General features: G+C 47.3%; 1 protein-coding gene across 2 annotated transcripts in view; it reads right to left on the bottom strand.

Annotated features, from left to right (window-relative positions):
* The window catches only part of TSNARE1 (t-SNARE domain containing 1), a 706,722-nt gene that overhangs the window by 479,643 nt on the left and 208,612 nt on the right, over positions 1-18,467 (bottom strand). The gene's annotated exons all lie outside the window — the stretch shown is intronic.

Genomic DNA, 18,467 nt, shown 5'->3' with positions numbered 1-18,467 from the left:
CAGTATGAATTCAGAGCAAAGAGCGCCACCTACTCAATCACAGTTTTCCCTTTCTTACAATACATGGGTTTCCTTTGAGGTTACCCATCCAAATCACTGCTTAGTTTATGAGATCTTCCACAATGGCTATTTGACTGCAGATTAACTCGTACAAAACGATCTCTAGCAAATTAATATTCATTTCCGGAACAGGAAATAAATATCACACGAGGTGTCATACAACCTTCTAGCCCTTATGTTAGCCTTCTAGTCACCTTCTTGTCTTAACACCAGGCACACCGTTTCACAGGGCAGTAACAAACTAACCCGTTGCAAGGTGATATCTCCATCTTTCAGACAGATAAAATCAAGGTGCAGAGAGGATATGTGACTTACTCAAGGGCACAGAGCGAGTTAGTTGCACAGCCCAGAACAGGCCTGCAGCACATACCAACATCACATGAGAAGATGCTGTCCAATGCGTCAGGCTCTTGCTCCAGGCAGTCAAGCCTGGTGGGTTGGAGCAGTGGTCGAAGCCAGAGGTAGGATAAGGATCGGGCCAAGGGCTGTGCTGAAACCGGGTCCGGGGACAGGCCATGGGTCAGAACCAAGGTCAGAGCGTACAGACAAACCAAATCAGTATCAGAGTGGGAGTCCTGATGCAGGCCAAAGGTCAAAACTAGGTTGGAGTCAGTCTGAATGTCTGGGGGTCATGGAGGGCTGCAGGGCTGGAGTGGGTCAGTTACAAGGCTGGAACAAGGCTCGGGTAAGGCTGGGACAGGAACAGGAGCCGGATCAAGGGCCGACTGGAAGCCTGGGGAGTCGGTTACACTGAGAGGCAGCAGGAGGGTTCCTGGCTGGGTAGTGTTCTTGCACAGAGTAACCTGAAGCCCAGGTGGGGTCAGTGAAATATCTGTGCCTAGGGGGTCCTCTAACCAGGGCCCTGCCCAGGGACAGGCTGCTGCAGCATGCCTGAGGGCTGGGTCACTGCAGGCTCTGTTGGAGGGGTGAGTCATAGAATATCAGGGCTGGAAGGGACTTCAGGAGGTCATCTAGTCCAACCCCCTGCTCAAAGCAGGACCAATCCCCAACTAAATCATCCCAGCCAGGGCTTTGTCAAGCCGGGCCTTAAAAACCTCTAAGGATGTCACTGTAGCTGAGTTGCTGCAGCCCTCGTCTGGCTGCAGGTTTGCCTGACACAATGACCATCAAAATTAGCACTTCTACAGCACTTTATAAATAATAATTAATCCAACCACATCCATGGGAAATGTCTCCACGTATGTCCTTCTGTAAGTAGATGAGGGGAAATCGAGTTACTGCACTGAAAACATTGTTCGCTTGGATATCCGTGCAAAATGCATTTTGGCCAGGCTTTCAAGGGATGGCAATCATATATTCTTACATGCGGTATAATGCAGGACAATCCATCTGAGCCTACAAGTAATGTTCCCCATCTCAGATCAGAACGCATTCCGAACTTTTCCTAAACCTAAACAATGCGAGTGCCTGTTTCAATGAAGGAAGTGGTTTATTCTGGTTGTCTGGGGCTGCAGGCCCCTCCCTTACAGGATGCAGGCTTTCAATAGTCAGCGTTTGCGCTAGGCACTTTAAGATCAGCAGTCTGGTTTGAGTGCAGGGCATAGTTGCAGTGTGCACCAAGGAAAAAGTGAATGTAAATATGCTGGTGCCGAACTATGAAAGCGTTTATGCAGGTCCATAAACCAATGTCACTGCCTGCACTTGAGGAAACCTGGCCAAGAAAAGCAAGGGAGAGAAGGACAGGAACTAAAAAGAGCAGGCATGGATGAACAGAAGAGAAGGGAAAACAACCCTAACAAACAGAAACGTTTCCAGCAGATGATGAGTGCAAATGGCCCAACCACAACTACCCTGATGTCACTTAGGGTATTAGGACTGCACTTCATGTAGGAATACCTGAGCGAGCTTTAATCTAGCTAGCTTGGGTCCCAAAACAGTGAAACTGTAGCAACACAATCTTCACTGTGGACTGTGTAAACCCACCTGGAACCCTGGGTAATTACTCCTGGGGCTACCTCACATTGCTGCAACTTCACAGTTCTGGGACCCGAGCTAGCTCTGGTGAATTAGCTGTGATTCCAGTCTAGACATACCCTCCGATTCCAAGGTTACTGGCACCTCAGAACTATCTAGGTGAGCGAGGCAGACAGATTTCAAACAAAATGCCAGTTATTTCTCTTTAAAAGTGTTTAATTTATTTAATTTACCAAGACCTGGAAGAGACTGTGATGCCCACATAAGAAAGGCCATACTGGGTCAGTCCAAGAGTCCATCTAGCCCAGTATCCTGTCTTCCGTCTGTGGCCAACGCCAAGTGCCCCAGAGAGAATGAACAGAACAGGTAATCATCTAGTGATCCATCCCCTGTCGCTCATTCCCAGCTTCTGGCAAACAGAGGCTACGGACACCATCCCTGCCCATCCTGGCTAATAGCCATTGATGGGCCTATCCTCCTCCATCAGCAGCTCTGTGGGTGGTATGTGGGAGCAGGATGGGGAACACTTCACCCTGCCCCCGCAATAACAACGGAGCAATTTCCAATGGTGGGCAAAGTTATAACAGAGCACCAGGGCTCACACTGTGCAAGGGGGGGAAAGGACAATAGCGAACAGCATCTTTGGTTTCCAGGAAGAAACGTGCATACTCTATCTGACATTTTTCCCACTCTGCAGTTGGAGGAGGTCTCCAGGTTGATTTGAAAGAACTCTTCAGGTTTGTTTGCATGCTAAAAAAATGTTCTACCAGAGGCTCTGAAAGGTTTATCCAGGATCCAGATGTCTGAAGCCACAGTTCAGATTACTGGTCCCTTTACAAAGCAGCCACAGATAACTAGCAAGTTTCTTGAGCCCCTCTGTAATCATCCTCCCTAGAGGACAAGTTTTTCTCCGGCATGGATCAGCCAGAACTAAAAGAGGCAATAGCAGCCTCATTTCTAGAAAAACTTGTTAATGAACAGTTTTCAAGAGCAGAATATGTTAGATAAAGGAAAGAGAGAGAAGAATAGGGCAGATGGAGGAATTTTGGGTGGAAAATGGCCTGAAAATATGTTTATGTCTAGTTCTTCCCCTTTGGATGCAATTAGTGGAACTCCACAGCCTCTGTATGCATTCTGTCTACAACGCCCAAACCTCAGATTGTGGATTTATCCCATTGTGGTTGCAGAAACAAAAGGCTCAGAAAATGGCTCTGGAACAAGGAGTCTTCCAGCTCCTTCTCATCTTTTCTCCTCCCGCCAGTGTGGTTTGTTTGTGAAGATATGCAGGAGGCTAGAGAACTCACAAGCCGTAGCCATGATGAATACACTTGCAGATTGATTTCCTCTTCCTAAGGCCCTTCTGCTGCCAACATGTAGGTATGTTCATAGTTTTATTCCCCTTGACTCCAATGAGACGACTCATGCTTAAAATCAAGCATGTGTCTAAGTATTTACAGCATCAGGGGCTGAAACTATATTTTTATTAACTAATGTTTCTCTCGGTGGCATAAACAGTCTTTGTCACTTCAAAAACAAAAATCGCTTCAGTGTTAACAACAAAAAAAGTTCCAATAATTAACAAAAGTTATTCAGATTTTTTTTTTTTTAAATACACAGGGCAAAATATAGTTAGGCTCCTATATCCATATTTAGGCACCTAATGGTGGAATTTTCCAAGCCTCTTGGTGACTTCAAAGCATAAGTCCCATTGTCCTATAAGTCAAACTGCAAATCCAGAGGAAGGAATACAGCTAGTCCAAAGCATTTCAGCTGTCTTGACTTGTGGAAGTTCAATCTATCAGAAGCGGGGTATGTTGCAAATATAGTACAGACGATTGGCTTATTAACGATGTGTCTGATTGTGTGTTTTTCTCAGAGTAAGGATATTCATGAGGCTCTTGTCTTGTCTTTTTGCAGCACAGATGAGAATTTTCAGTGTAAAACTTTTTTTTGAAGAGTAATCAATATTGATGAAAATTCTGAAATTCCACTAACAATTAGGAAACGAAAGGAACAAGTACAAAAGATCCAGCAATTGAAGACTATAAAAGGGAGGAAAGTAAAGAAAGATCAACAAGTAAATAAAAAATCCAAGTTAGTATTTAAAAAACTCATTCTTTTATTAAATGAAAATTAGATTTTTAGCCCCTCTGCTGCTGTTAGATGCTGGCTTCAGACCATTAGCCCAGAGGTTCTCAACCCACGGCCCGCATGCAGCCCAATTAGCACCCAGCTGCAGCCCAGTTCAGCTGTATGCTAAAGACCATGGGCTCCAGGCTCCCGGCTGCCCTGCCACGGTGGGCTCCAGGGTCCGGGCTCCTGGCTGTCCTGCCGCGGTGCAAGCTCCGGGGTCCGGGCTCCCAGCTGCCCTGCCCGCACAGCGGAGCTCAGGGTCCAGCCATCCGGCTGCCACCTCGCCCCACGGGGTCCTGGCTGCCCCCCGCGGCGGGGTCCAGGGTCTGTCCGGGGTCGGGGTCCGGGCAGCCAGCTGCTGCCCAGCCCCACACGGCCGGGTCCAGGGTCGGGGTCCTGGCGGCCCCCCCTTGGCCCCACACGACAGGGGTTGGGGTCCCTGCACAGCAGGGTCCCTGCCCCACGCCCAGCTCTCCGCTCCTGGCCCCACTCTGTGGAAGGGTCTCTGGGCAGAGGGTGCTGAGCATAGGGGTTTAGGGAGGGGAGTTACGTGGGGGGCACTGTGGTTCTCAACCTGCATCCCAGCTAACACTTTGTAGGCTGCATATAAAGAGGCTGAGAAGCACTGCATTAGCCCTACCAGCCAGCTAGTGTTCAGAAGTCCATTAAAGGAGCCAAACATATTTTATCCTTCCCTATCCATTTAAATATTCCATTACATTAAATAAACCTGAAGCACCGACTGTTGTATCTGATTGTAAAAGATAAAAACTTCCTGCTGTGTTTTGTCATAAAGACAAAATCCTTCTATACTGTGTTTTGAAATGAATGGATCTTTACCAATCTGTGATTTGTACCCTTTTTACAGTAGCAAAATAAGATGGGGGAGGGAGAGAGTAAAGCATTCATTCAGGCTTATTTTGTTCAGAATATCACCTCAATTGCCTCCCAAAAATTTGGGAATTTTCTGAAACTTGAAACAGACCCTCCTCTTAATGAAGTGACTCTGTTAATGGTCATTCAGTGCGGTTCTTACACAACAGAATTGCTCCCTGTGTGAATCCAGAGCCACATTAGCTGACCTCCGTACAAAAATATCTTTGTATTATTTTTTAATCCTCTTAACACAGCTTTTTTCCCCTCTCTCCTTTACCTACTTTTACGTCTGTATACATATTTCTAGCACAGCAATCCCCTTGCCATCTAGGTGCAGCCTTTAGGATCAGCGAGCGCTAGTAGGTGTGGGAATGTTATCTAGCGTTGAGAGCTGAGAAGCATCAGGACTCATGGATTCTAATCCTCAATCTGTTCCTGCTTCCCTCTGGGACACTGGGCAGGTCACACGTCGGGTATGTCTACACTGCGTTCTGGAGTCTGCGGGAGCAAGCCTCCCAGCCTGGATCCACAAACTCCGGCTAGCACGGCTCAGCTTCAGAGCCCAAGCAGCAGCTTCAAAGTTAGGCACTCAGGACTGGTCTATACGACCATTTAATTCGCAGCAAGATGAGGTATAAATCTACACCACTAAGTGTCCATGTGGATCTTACTCTGTGCACTAAAAGTTCCCCAGGACACTTTAATCTGCTCCCATTTAAGGGGGGGGCGGGGAAGGGCAGTCTAAAATCCACTAGGGAACTTTTAGTGCGTGGCAGAAAGCTCCACTGCAGGAAAGATCTACACCCCAGCGTGCCACGAACTAATTGTTCATCTAGACAAACCCTCAGAATCACATGAATACATCTGCACATGCCTTATACAAACAAACACGAAGGGAGATTTAGGTTAGCTATGAGGAGGGTAGTCAAGCTCTGGAAGAGGCTTCCAAGGGAGGTTGCGGAATCCCCGTCATTGGAGGTTTTTAAGAACAGGTTGGACACACACCTGTCAGGGATGGTCTAGGTTTTCTTGGTCCTGTCTCAGCACAGGGGCCTGGATCAGATGACCTACAATTCTGTGTGGTTGCACAGTGGCTACCTGCACACACTTATTTTCAAAACCCACCTGTAGTGAGGCAGAGTGGCCTCCCTCCCCACGGGAGAGCGAGGGACTATTACACTCCCCTTGGAGGGCGGAGCCTAGATTGCCCCACCTCCCTCATCGGAAGTATCGGGGCGTGGCCAGAAGTATAAGAGGCAGGCCCTGCAGCACAGTTCGGGCAGAACCTGTGGAGGAGAAGGACGCTCCGCCTGTTCTGCAGCATCCCAGATGAGAACCTACGCCTGGCTGTTCCCGATCCCCAGATGCCAACGAGGACTGGCCCCAAGTGTCTGCCACGGTGTACCCCGAGGAGCCGGAAGAGACCTGGAGGCCACAGGTACCAAGCCCCAGGGAGGCAGGAAGTAGCCCAGGGGCAGCCCCAGTGCAGCCAGCTGTGGCTCAGTCGGCGTGTTGTGGCTGAATCCCCGCCGATGCAGGGGCATTGCCAGGGCCCTGGGCTGGGACCCAGTGGAGTAGGGTGAGCCTGCGTCCCCCTGCCACCTCACCCTGGGTGGCCAACTCCCTACACTGCCCTGAGAAGCTCCTGCTCTGGAGAAGGAGCCTCCCTTACCAGTCACCCTTGTAGACTGTTTGTTTGCTGGCTGCCTGAGCTCCACCCAGGCTAAACCCAGCCCTGAGACTGTTTAGTTGCTGGCTGCCTGAGCCTCCTCAACCCAGGCCCCAACTCAGGTATAGACTCTGTTTAAGGGCTGGCAGCTTGAGCCGCCCAAGCTCAGGCTAAAGCCTGACTGTGACTGTTGGTCGCCCAGCCCTATTGTAGGCTCTTGACTGTCCTGCGGACTCTGGCCCTGGCCAGACGGGACCGGACTGAGTGGCCTCCCTCCCCACGGGAGGGCGAGGGACCATTACACCACCCCTTCGCTTCTCTGGGTACAATTTTCAAAAGCAGCTGTCGGTCTGTCTACACTGCAACCGGAAGCGTGCCTCCCAGCCTGGGGAGACAGACACACACTAGCTCTGCTAGCGCTAGCGAATTCAAATGAGCAGTCTGGACGTTGCAGCATGGGCAGCAGCACGGGCTAGCCGCTCAAGCACAGACCCGGGGGTGAGGAGGCTTGGACTGGGACAGCTAGTCTGTGCCTCATCATCCATGCTGCTATTTCTAGTACGCTAGCTGGAGCAGAGCCGGTATGCGTCTGCCCAGGCTGGGCGGCTCGCTCTCAGCTGCATTGTACATGTACCCTACAGGGTCTTAGGAGGCCAAGACCCTCTGACTTTCAATCAGACTTAGCCTAATGGCCCGAGTGTAAACGTCTTCAGGTGTCTCAAGATGCCAATAGGCACGTCTGAAAACCCCACTCGGCTCCCATTGACTTCAAAAACAAAAACTCCCACTAGACATTTGTCTGCATCTTTAGACACCTAAAGTCTTTTAAAATTTTGGCTTTAACTTTTAGACTATGGGACAGGGGCTCCTGATACTGAGATGCTGTGATGGGGTGTATAGACACCATGCAGACAAGGAAGGTGCCAGAGACGCCCTGGGAGGCAGGGCTAGTCCCACCCATCTGGACCCGTCAATCATGTGTGGTTGGGAGGAGGCCTTTAGAAGGGGGGAAAACGGCAGTCAGCCGTGGGGGCAGGAGCAGGACTGTCCTAAGCAGGAGACTGCTAGAGGGACTCCTGGAGCCAGAGTAAACTCCAAGCCGGGAGATCTTCACCCTGGCTCTACGGAGAGTGCAGCGAACTCCCAGGGTAAGCCAGAGAGACTTCAGAAGGAAGGGCAGGGCTCCTTGCAAGTTGTAAGGCGCTGGGGCCTACGCTGAAGACACCTAGTGCAGATAACTGGGTGCAGCCAGGTTCTCCCACCATCTGGGTGAAGAGCCTCAAGGGGATTTATTTTCACAGATGCTTTTGAAAGTTTTCCTCCCTGCGCCTCAGATTCTCCATCTGTGAAACAGGAAGCGACCTACCGACTTTACCAGGATGCTGGTGACTTAATCCCTTACATCACCCTTCATGCATTTGGAGAGCTCGGGATAAACAAAGCACCGTCATCACCCCGCAGTAAGCAACAGCAAAGAGCAGATTGGAAAGGGATAAAACACATTGACCTTCCATTAACGCGCTTCTATCTGGCACGCTTGAAATCGGATTCCTGTAAAGCTGCCAAATGAGACGGTCCTTGGCTCCAGTGGAGGGGGGAGGGAAGACCCAGAGGTGAGCGCCTACTTAGTTGAAGTACTCGCAAAGCGGGGGACGAGGCGAAGAACTGATTAGGATTCCTCTCACTTCTTGGCAACAGATTCTCCAATGCCAACAAGAGCCGGCTGCCCCCTGTAAACGACAGCAGGCAGCGTCGGGCAGTATTTGACTATATCTCATTTTCCTAAATCAATGCAGCTCAGGGCTGGATTGACGATAGCCAGACCCTCGATGTGTGTGTGAGCTTGGAGTGCACAGCCCGCTTCAATATTTCCAGTTGGGAATCATGTACTGTACTGCCAAACAGACAAGATGCTGTGTGGTGCGTTGGCTGCCTACCCTCATGCCCATCTGTCAGGATGGCACTGCGCCCGCTCACTAGTTGCATGGATCCTTGCCAGTGGCATAGGTGCCAAGTAAACATGGGCTTAGATGGGCTAGGCTTGGCTAAGTCTAAAAGTAGCATTTCTGCTGCTGGAAGCCCCTTTTCTCTGTAGATTTACAGAAACGCTTAGCATCCCATGACCCCCTGCAGACACTTCGTCTCCCACTGTGCGCCCCCTAGCATTCAGGCAAGGTGCTGCGGGCGAGCCCTGCCTTAGTTTACTGTCAGCTGGATACAGACAAGTCCAAACAGACTTTGTGTGTTAAAGAACAACCCCTTCAGAAGGTCTCATTATTGGCAACAGAAATTAATGAACGTCAGCAAGACTTTATTCTGGTACCCGCGAGGCATCTGCCGTTCCAGGGTCAAGTCCAACTAACTTTGGAGAACCTCTGGTTCATTCCTTCAGGGCTCTTGTTCCTGTCCCCTGGAAACAGTCACTGAGTCCTTCTCTTCAAGGTACTCCTAGCTCCTTTCCCCTGGGGAACAGTCTCTATGGAGCCTTCCCCGGGTTCCTTCTGGGCTACTCCTGTTCCTTCCCTGGGACCACTTTCCCTTTGCCTTCCCCTTACAAGCCTCTTCTCCTCAGAGGCACCTTCCTCCCGATTCCACTCCCCTGACTGAACCTGTTTATCGTGTGCAAATGCTCCTTTACTAATTCATAGATTCCAAGGCCAGAAAGGTCCACTGTGATCGTCTAGTCTGACCTCCTGTGCAATCCAGGCCAGAGAACTTCCCCAGAACAAGTCCTAGAGCAGATCTTTTAGAAAAACAGCCAATTTAGATATAAAAATGGTCAGTGACGGGGAATTCGCCACAACCCGTGGTGAGCTGTTCCAAAGGTTAATTACACTGACTGTTAAAAATGCATGCCTTACTTCCAGTCTGACTTTCTCTAGCTTCAACTTCCAGCCACTGGACCGTGTTACACCTTTCTCTGATAGACTGAAGAGCTCATTATTAATGAGTTGCTCCCCATGTAGGTACTTCCAGACTGGGAGTCACCCTTTCACCTTCTCTCTGTTAAGCTAAATAGGCTCAAGGAGCTGAATCTATCACTATAAGGTATGTTTTCTAATCATTACATCATTCTCACGGCTCTTCTTTGCATCCTCTCCAATTTATCAACATCCTTCTTGAAATGTGGGCACCTGACCTGGACACAGTATTCCAGCAGCGGTAGCACCAGTGCCAAATATGGAGGCAAAATAACCTCTCTACTCCTACTTAAGATTCCCCTCTTCATGCATCCAAGGATTGCACTGCCTTTTTTGGCCACAGCACGGCAACGGGAGCTCATGTGTAGCTGATTATCCACCATGACCTCCAAATGTTTTTCAGAGTCACTGCTTCCCAGGATAGAGTCCCCCATCCTGTAAGTATGGCCGACATTCTTTGTTCCTAGATGTACGCTTTAAACTGACCTTTATAATCAGCCACTTGGAACAACCAATTACTCCCAGGTGGGTTTTCAGAGGGCTGTCATAGGCAAGCTAGAAACTATCTCCCCTTAAATATGACACTCCCCACATTTAATATAGTACTAAATAAAATAAAATCAATCCATCAGCCACCAGTGGGGGGGAAAAAAGAAGATGAGGTGGTGCTTCAGGCTGCCACAAAGTCAAATGGTCTTGTAGCCAGGATATGTCAGACACTGGCATTGCAAACCAACCAGAGAACGTAACAAGTTCTCTGGGAAAGGCTTGTCCCAGACAGACAATGCTTGTAATTAGTTATATTACAGTAGTGCACAGAAGCCACTCCTAAGATCAGGGCCCCATTGTATTAGATGTCACACAAATACATAGTAAGAGAAAGTTCCCTGAAGCACTTACAGTCTAACCAGACAATGCAAAGGGAGGGAGAAAGGAAGTAGAATTATTCCAGTCACAGACAGATCGAGTTGCTCACCTTCACACAAGAACTAACCCAGCTCCGAGCTCCTCAGAACAAGTTCAGTGACTTAATTGCAAGATCATCCTTTCACCTACCAGGGAGATAACAGAAAGGGCATGAATCAAGCCCAGTTCACTGCGCTGATTTGCATGAATCCATCCCTATAGTCTCAAAAAGCGGCAAGACGGTCAGGGATGCAACCCCATGCTCTGGATGTCCCTAAACCTCTGATTGTCAGATGTTGAGACTGGACGAAGAAGACGGATCACTCAATAATTGCCCTGTTCTGCTCATTCCTTCTGAAGCATCTGGCATCGACTACTGTCAGAAGACAGGATATTGGGCTAGATGGACCGTTGATCTGATGATCTGACCCACTATGGCCATCCTTACGTTCTTAAACATTGTTCATTGATTTAGACACCCAAAGTGTTCTGAACACTTAATATGTAAAATACACGGCAAAGCTAGTCGCTCCAGTCTTTCCACACCAGGTAGGCTCCAACTTAAAATGACACAGTAAGGTAGCCAAGAATAGTGACTATTGATATGGCACCCAGAGTGTACTAGAGGTTGCAGGTAAAAAGGAATACACTCCAGCACTTAACTCTGCACAGCCAAATGCATTAGCAGGAGTAAGCTTCCAGTTTAGTGCTGCTGTCTGGAAGCATGCCACTGATTTTTGTCCTTTAAATAAGTAGCTCTGATTCTGAATACACACGCAGGGCGCAGTCAAGAGGGGCAACTTCCACAGTCACTTTTAAGAGCAGAACCACGTATTTATCATTGCTTCTGGTGGATGGATGCACCAAAGAACCCTGTGAATGACTGGGGCGTGCCTGGAGGACCCTTCCGACACTGGAAAAACTGGAGCACTAACGGGAGTTTTGCAGGCTTCCCAAACTTTGATTGTGAAGTGCAGCTATATTCTGAGAAGTGACTATGCAAAATGGCATTTAGTGGGGTTGTTGTTTAGACCACGATTCAGGAAAATAACACTATCCAAGAATCCCTGAAGCACATGCTTGGCTTTAAGCATATGCTCAAATCTCATTAGACCTCAACCAGGCATTATTACCTATAGGCTGTGTTCTCCAGGCAGACAGAATAGATAATCACAGTGGTCCCTTCTGGCCCTGGGATCTACAAGTTGAACTCAATGGCACTTAAACACATGCTTCAGTGTTTTCCTGCATTGGGCCTCTCCAATCCATGCCATTCAGTTTAACTGTACAAAGATAGTTTATCACGCAGCTGTAAGCACATCTTGGGATCTGAGCACAAAGCTGCATTCTCTCCTGCTCGCCACCAGCACTAAGAATCAGAGCTTAGGTAACAGTTCTGTCAATGTTGCAGGAACCGGAGTAGAATCCAGCTCACCCTTTCCTAGCTGTGTTGGCTCTGTAGGGCAAACAGGAGTAAAACGTTCTCACTCATTTCTAGTCAGTGTCCATGAGACTGTCCACATGGGGCATAATATTGATATAACTACAGCAGTATAATTATACCAGGATAGCTATGCCAGGAAATTTCCCCATGTAGACAAACCCTGACATGCTGCACTGTTATTACACTAGCAGCCGATGGCCCCCAATCAGTCGGGGTCCGACTGTGATAGGCAATGTGCACACAGTCCCTCCCCCTAAGAGCTCACAAGCTACGTTATAGACAAGATGTGAGGGTAGCCAACAGTGGAGGGAAGTGAGAGGAGAAAGGAGAATGAGAAAATCCCTACCCTGGGCCATTAGGGGAATCTCTATGCAGAGTAACAGTGTCAGCGTGGCAGTGAGGACCTGACCCCCTAAGACTTTTCCCTGAAAAGACTGTCCATTGATCAATCATGTTCTAATATCCCTGAAGGCCTGGTTGAGAAGGGGTTCTTACAGCCTCTCTGATACCTAATCTTTTCTGTCACACCCCTTTCCCCAAACTCCCCCACTCACAGACCTACTAAGCTGACATCACGGGAGCACCTCTAGTTTTAGACTGCTGACATCACGGGAGCACCTCTAGTTTTGCTGAGATGGGAAGGGAGCTACTGAGGGGTGCCTCCAAAAATGTGGCTGTGCAAGAGGGTTAGGGGCGGGGAGGGGGGGGGAGAAACTACAATAGGCCCCGGCTCCTGGTGCAGAAGGCTACAATTGCTTCCACTGAGTCTCTCTTTCCTGGTAGATGCTGGGGACTTAAGGGCCACCTCCTGGAAATTCTGCGCAGAGCTCTAGCCCACATGGTCCTCCTTACAGAGGGGCACCGAGGCCACGTACTCCCACTTAATTTTGAAATCATCTCTCAAGACAACATTAAAGTCAACCAATCTCTCACACAGAGAAACCAAGGAATCAAATATGAAGGCATCTTGCCAAAGAATGCAGGTGAAAACATGCTTCCTTGGAAATCAGCATCACTGAGGCCTGGTCTACACTTGGGGGGGGTAGGGGAGATCGATCTAAGTTACGCTACTTCAGCTACATGAATAACATAGCTGAAGTCGACGTACTTAGATCTACTTACCGCAATGTCTTCACTGCGGTAAGTCAACGGCTGACGCTCCCCTGTGGACTCCGCCTGCACCTCTCGGTCTGGTGGAGTACCGGAGTCGACAGGAGAGCGCTCGGCGGTCGATTTATCGCGTCTAGACTAGACGCGATAAATCGACCCCCACTGGATCGTTCGCTGCCCGTCGATCCAGCGGGTAATGTAGACAAGCCCTTAGAAACTTAGCACGTCAGCACTTGAGAAACACCTGGGGAAGCGGTGTGAGGTGGCAAGTGGTTATATTGGGGAATTCCAAGTCAGGACTTCTGGGCTGTATTTTCAGCTGAGTTACTGTATTTTCGTGACTTCTGCCATGTTGCTCAAGCTCTCTGAGCTTTGGGTTCTCCAGCTATAAAATGGGGCTAATACTCACTTTCTAAAGTGCTTCAAAATCCTCAGAGATATGATATCCAAGCTGAGTATTATTATGGATGAGTTATTACAGTTTAATAAAACTGCAGCACTTAATCTTATTCCATGCCCCTTCTAGTCCAGGACTTCAACAGTGTTATAACGAGGTGGAGGTTGTCTTCTAAATTCTAGATATCCAAACATACAAAAATGTCCCAGTTTATCACTCGGGAAATAAATAGCCACAGTTTATGTAAGTCGCACAGTATCACATGTTCTGCAGTTGCAGAGCAAGCCAGCAGAGGGAGAACAAGCTAACAAACTTCATTCATTCCCCAATCTTTATGGACACTAAATGATCACATTGGCACAGAAATGAGAAAGTCACTAAAGCAAAGCAGCCAAGTTAATAGACACTGCCAAGATCCCCCCCCCCCCCCTTCCATTTACCAGCTAACCTCACATTTACTTACTAGTTAGTTTATAAATAGGTAGTGCCTTTGACCTTTGCTGCACTTCTTTGAAAACAGCTGTCTCTGCTACCCAAGATGGGTTCATAAGCCTGCCTAAACCAACCTAATGTATGACTTAGATCCTACACTGTTGCTTCTTCCATGCAGCAACAACCATCTACTTACCTAGTACATAAGAACATAAGAACATAAGAAAGGCCGTACCGGGTCAGACCAAAGGTCCATCTAGCCCAGTATCCTGTCTACCGACAGTGGCCAATGACAGGTGCCCCAGAGGGAGTGAACCTAACAGGCAATGATCAAGTGATCTCTCTCCTGCCATCCATCTCCACCCTCTGACAGACAGAGGCTAGGGACACCATTCCTTACCCATCCTGGCTAATAGCCATTAATGGACTTAACCACCATGAATTTATCCAGTTCTCTTTTAAACTCTGTTATAGTCCTAGCCTTCACAACCTCCTCAGGTAAGGAGTTCCACAAGTTGACTGTGCGAACTGTACTTATAGTGTCCCTATATTATTCGAGTGCCAGGTCGAAATCTAATACCCAATCCTAACTGAATCTTCCCTCACCGGTAGGGTGACCAGATGTACCGATTTTATAGGGACAGTCCCGATATTTGGGGCTTTTTTTTATATCGGCTCCTATTAGCCACCACCCCATCCCGATTTTTCACACTCGCTATCTGGTCACCCTACTCACTGGACAAAACCTAATGTTCAATCCCAAATTCCTTCATCCTTCCACATATCCTTCCAATCCCAGCTAAGCCTCAATGCCCAGTCCCTACCTGTTTACATCTGACAGTTCCTTTCCCATGATGTTTGATTTTTAATCCCTCCTCACTTCTAGCTGCCATTTCTTTCCCCTAGCAAAAGTCAAAACTAGTAGAGGAAAAAAAGAGGTTATTTCCAACATTTTTGGATACTGTAACGGAACGGAACAAGGAACGGAAAGTAAAAATTAAATTGAATTAAAGCTAAAAGGTAGCTGAACAACATCATTTGAAAATGCATCATCTCCTGTAGATTGGTCATTTCATATACTGAGATAGTTTATGTGTGTGCATATAACATGCAAATATGCAGATACATACTTTGTGTAAATGGATGTACCTATCTATATATCTAGGTTTTTATTCATCGCCTCCCACAAAAGACTGCATATAAATCTTTCTTCCAACACTGTTGCAGGGAACAAGTTTAAAAGGTATTGTTGGGAAATATCTGTAAATGCAGATATAGTGTGAGAATGCTGCTATATTAATTATTTGTATTACGGGAGGCCGTAGAGAGTCAAACTGTAAATATCCATAGAAAGTCTGTTCCCCAAAGAGCTTACACTCTAAACAGAAAGGAGTGATTAAGGTCTGCAAGAAGGGGCACAGAAAGGTGAAGTGACTTGTCCAAAGTCATATGGCACGTCATTGGCAGAGCTGGGAATAGACTCCAGATCCCCTGAGTTCCAGCCCAGTGCCCTACCTATCTGCTAGAACATTTGGCCTTTAAAATTCAAGAGCAAAGACAAGTCCCAGAGACATGTTTTGCCTTTAACTCTGAAAAGTAGATCGAAGTGTTTTATCACAAGCTCAACATTTTGCATGTGTTTTTACATATGTTATTGCAGTTTCGAATTACAGTATTACACATTTTATTATACACTGGGCTACACAGTATGATCCATGTCTAAAATAAAAGACCACTTAAGCATGTCATATGTAAAAGGGGCCACTTTGATGTTAAAAATCTGATATATGAAACATACACCACCTAAGCTGCATATCTAATACATATCTAAACTGCATATACATTAATGGATTCAATTGATTAAAAATGGCTAACTGATAGTTCTCAAAATATAACTGTAAATGGGGAATCATCATCAAGCAGGTTTGTTTCCAGTGGGGTCCCACAGAGATCGGTTCTTAGCCCTACGCTATTTAACATTTGTATCAATGACTTTAAAGAAAACATAAAATCATCATCGATAAAGTCTGCAGTTGACACAAAAATTGAGGGAGTGGTAAATAATGAAGGGGACAGGTCACTCACCGATTCACAGCAATCTGGATCACTTGGTAAACAGGGTGCAAGCAAACAATATGCATTTTAATATGGCTAAATATAACTCTGTGTGTGTGTTGTGTCCACGCACACATATGAACACAGAATGTCGGCCATACTTACGGGATGGGGGGACTCTGTCCTGGGAAGCAGTGACTCTGAACTATTTGGGGGTCATGGTGGAGATGAGCCCCTGATGTGATGATGTGGCCAAAAGAGCTAATGTGATCCTGAGGTGCATAAATAGGGGAATTTCAAACAGGAGTACAGAGGTTATTTTACCTCTATATTTGGTACTGGTGCAACCCCTGCTGGAATCCTGTGTCCAGTTCTGGTGTACACAATTCAAGAAGGATATTGACAAGCACATTGACAATACTGAAGTATACTGGAGAGAGTTCAAAGAAGCACCCTGAAAATGATTAAAGGATTAGAAAACAGCTCTTATTTGTGAGAGACTCAAAGACCTCAAACTATTTAGCTTAACAAACAGAAGACTGCAGTCTAAGTATCTACATGGGTAACAAATATTTAATAATAAGTTCTTCACACTAGCAGAGAAAGCTCTTACACAATCCAGTGGCTGGAAGTTGAAGCTAGACAAATTCAGACTGGAAATAAGGCATACATTTTTTGACAGCGAGAGTAATTAACCACTGGAACAATTTATGAAGGGTAGTCTTGGATTCTCCATTACAGACAATTTTAAAATCCAGATTGGATGTTTTTCTAAAAGTTTTGCTCTAGGGATTATTTTGGGGACATTCCATGGCCTTGTGTTATGCGAAAGTTCAGACTAAACCAGGGTTACTCAACCCATGGGTCGGGACCCAAAACAGAGTCTGCAAAATGTTTCAAAGGGTCACCTGGCAGCGCCTGTCTCACGGGGCTGGCTGGATTCACCTCCCTGCTCCAGGCACTGCAACCTCTGGGGTCCCAGCACCACTCAGGGTAGGACCAGCCGTCATGAGGACAGGAATCCGGTTAGGCCAAATTTGAGTGAGTGGCACTGCAACCCCATGAGCCAGGTCACAACTCCAGTCGCACAAATTTGGTCCAGTCGGGGGGCGGGCCAAACCTGAGAGGTTGTACCATCTCGAGCGGAGAGCCAAGCCCAGCCAGCCTCACAACACAGGAGCTGCTGGAGCTTGCCACTGTGGGCTAAGTGCTGGGCAGAACCCAACCCCACCCCATCGGGGGGGGGGAGGGAGGGCGGACCCTACCAAAAACCACCCCAGGGCCTCCATCCCCAAACTATTTACTGAGTCACAACAGGCCATAAACATTTACCAATGGGTCCTGAGCCCAAAGATGTTGAGAACCACTGGACAAGATAACCACCATGGTCCTTTCTGGCCTTGGAATCTATGAATCTGTACTTTGCTGCAGGTGGAGTAGCTAACACAGCCAGATATTGCCTGAATGTGCTTGTATTTTTACATGCTATGTAAAAAATAAAGGAGGAAAATTCCAGCCATATGGCTGGTCAGAGGTGCACGAGGGAGCGTGTATAGCAGGTATTAATGGGAATGGAGGGCGTGATTGCGCATGCATTCTCGAATGGGTTAATTAGACGCACTGAAGTATGAGTTGTCTAGAATTACCTTGAGGAGGTTTTGCTGACTGGCAGGAGAGGTTTGTGCTTTGTTTCATACAATGCGCTTCACACATTAGCAGCTACTGTGTGTCTGTTCTAACCCCATGCATGATCTGACAAGATGCTGCGAATGTATAGTCTTGATCTCGGAGTAAAGGCAGGGGACCCGTTAAAAGCATGATTAAAAGGAACCTTTCCAGTGGGAATATCACAGGGTAGATACACAGTGTGACAGTACCATTCTGGTGAGTCATCCATCCATCAGCATCTGGCTGAACTGTTAAGTGACATTTCTGTGGGCTAATGGTATTGCAACTGAGAGTTACACACACAAATCCCTTCATTCCCCTGTAATTCAGGTATGAACACAACCTGACTAAAGCAGACACAAAACTCAGCTCCGTGGGACTAGCCACTGCCCAACATTATGACTCAATGCCGATAGTATGGTGCAGTTTGTACCTGCTAAACTTTGTGCCCAGGACCCAAACTCTATGTGTTCACCCTCCCCGTCAAAAAGCTGCAGGCAGAAATCTTGACCATAACTGATGTAACAAATAAAAACCCAATGTTCACTCCGTTCTATCAGGACCAATGCTGAAGGTCTAAAACTGGCCACGGAGTTTGTTTTTTCATCCCTGACACAATGGCTGAAATACAGACATTTCAACTCAAGGAACAAACGCAGCACTTAACTACATACAGACTGTGATTACCCAGGTAAGAGTCGATGAGTCAACACATTAAAGATACTGTACGTTAAGCGAAGTTGATTCATAGACTCAGAGAAATTACAGATGAAAGAGACTTATTTAGGTCATTTAGATTATCCCCAGTGGGGCAATGTAAGTGGCTTCCCGCAATATATTCCCTGGTGCTTCATATAACAG

The sequence above is a fragment of the Emys orbicularis genome, chromosome 2, assembly GCF_028017835.1.
Source record: "Emys orbicularis isolate rEmyOrb1 chromosome 2, rEmyOrb1.hap1, whole genome shotgun sequence".
Lineage (NCBI taxonomy): Eukaryota > Metazoa > Chordata > Testudines > Emydidae > Emys > Emys orbicularis.
The sequence above is the reverse complement of the archived record's forward strand: the minus strand, read 5'-3'. Positions and strand labels throughout refer to the sequence as shown.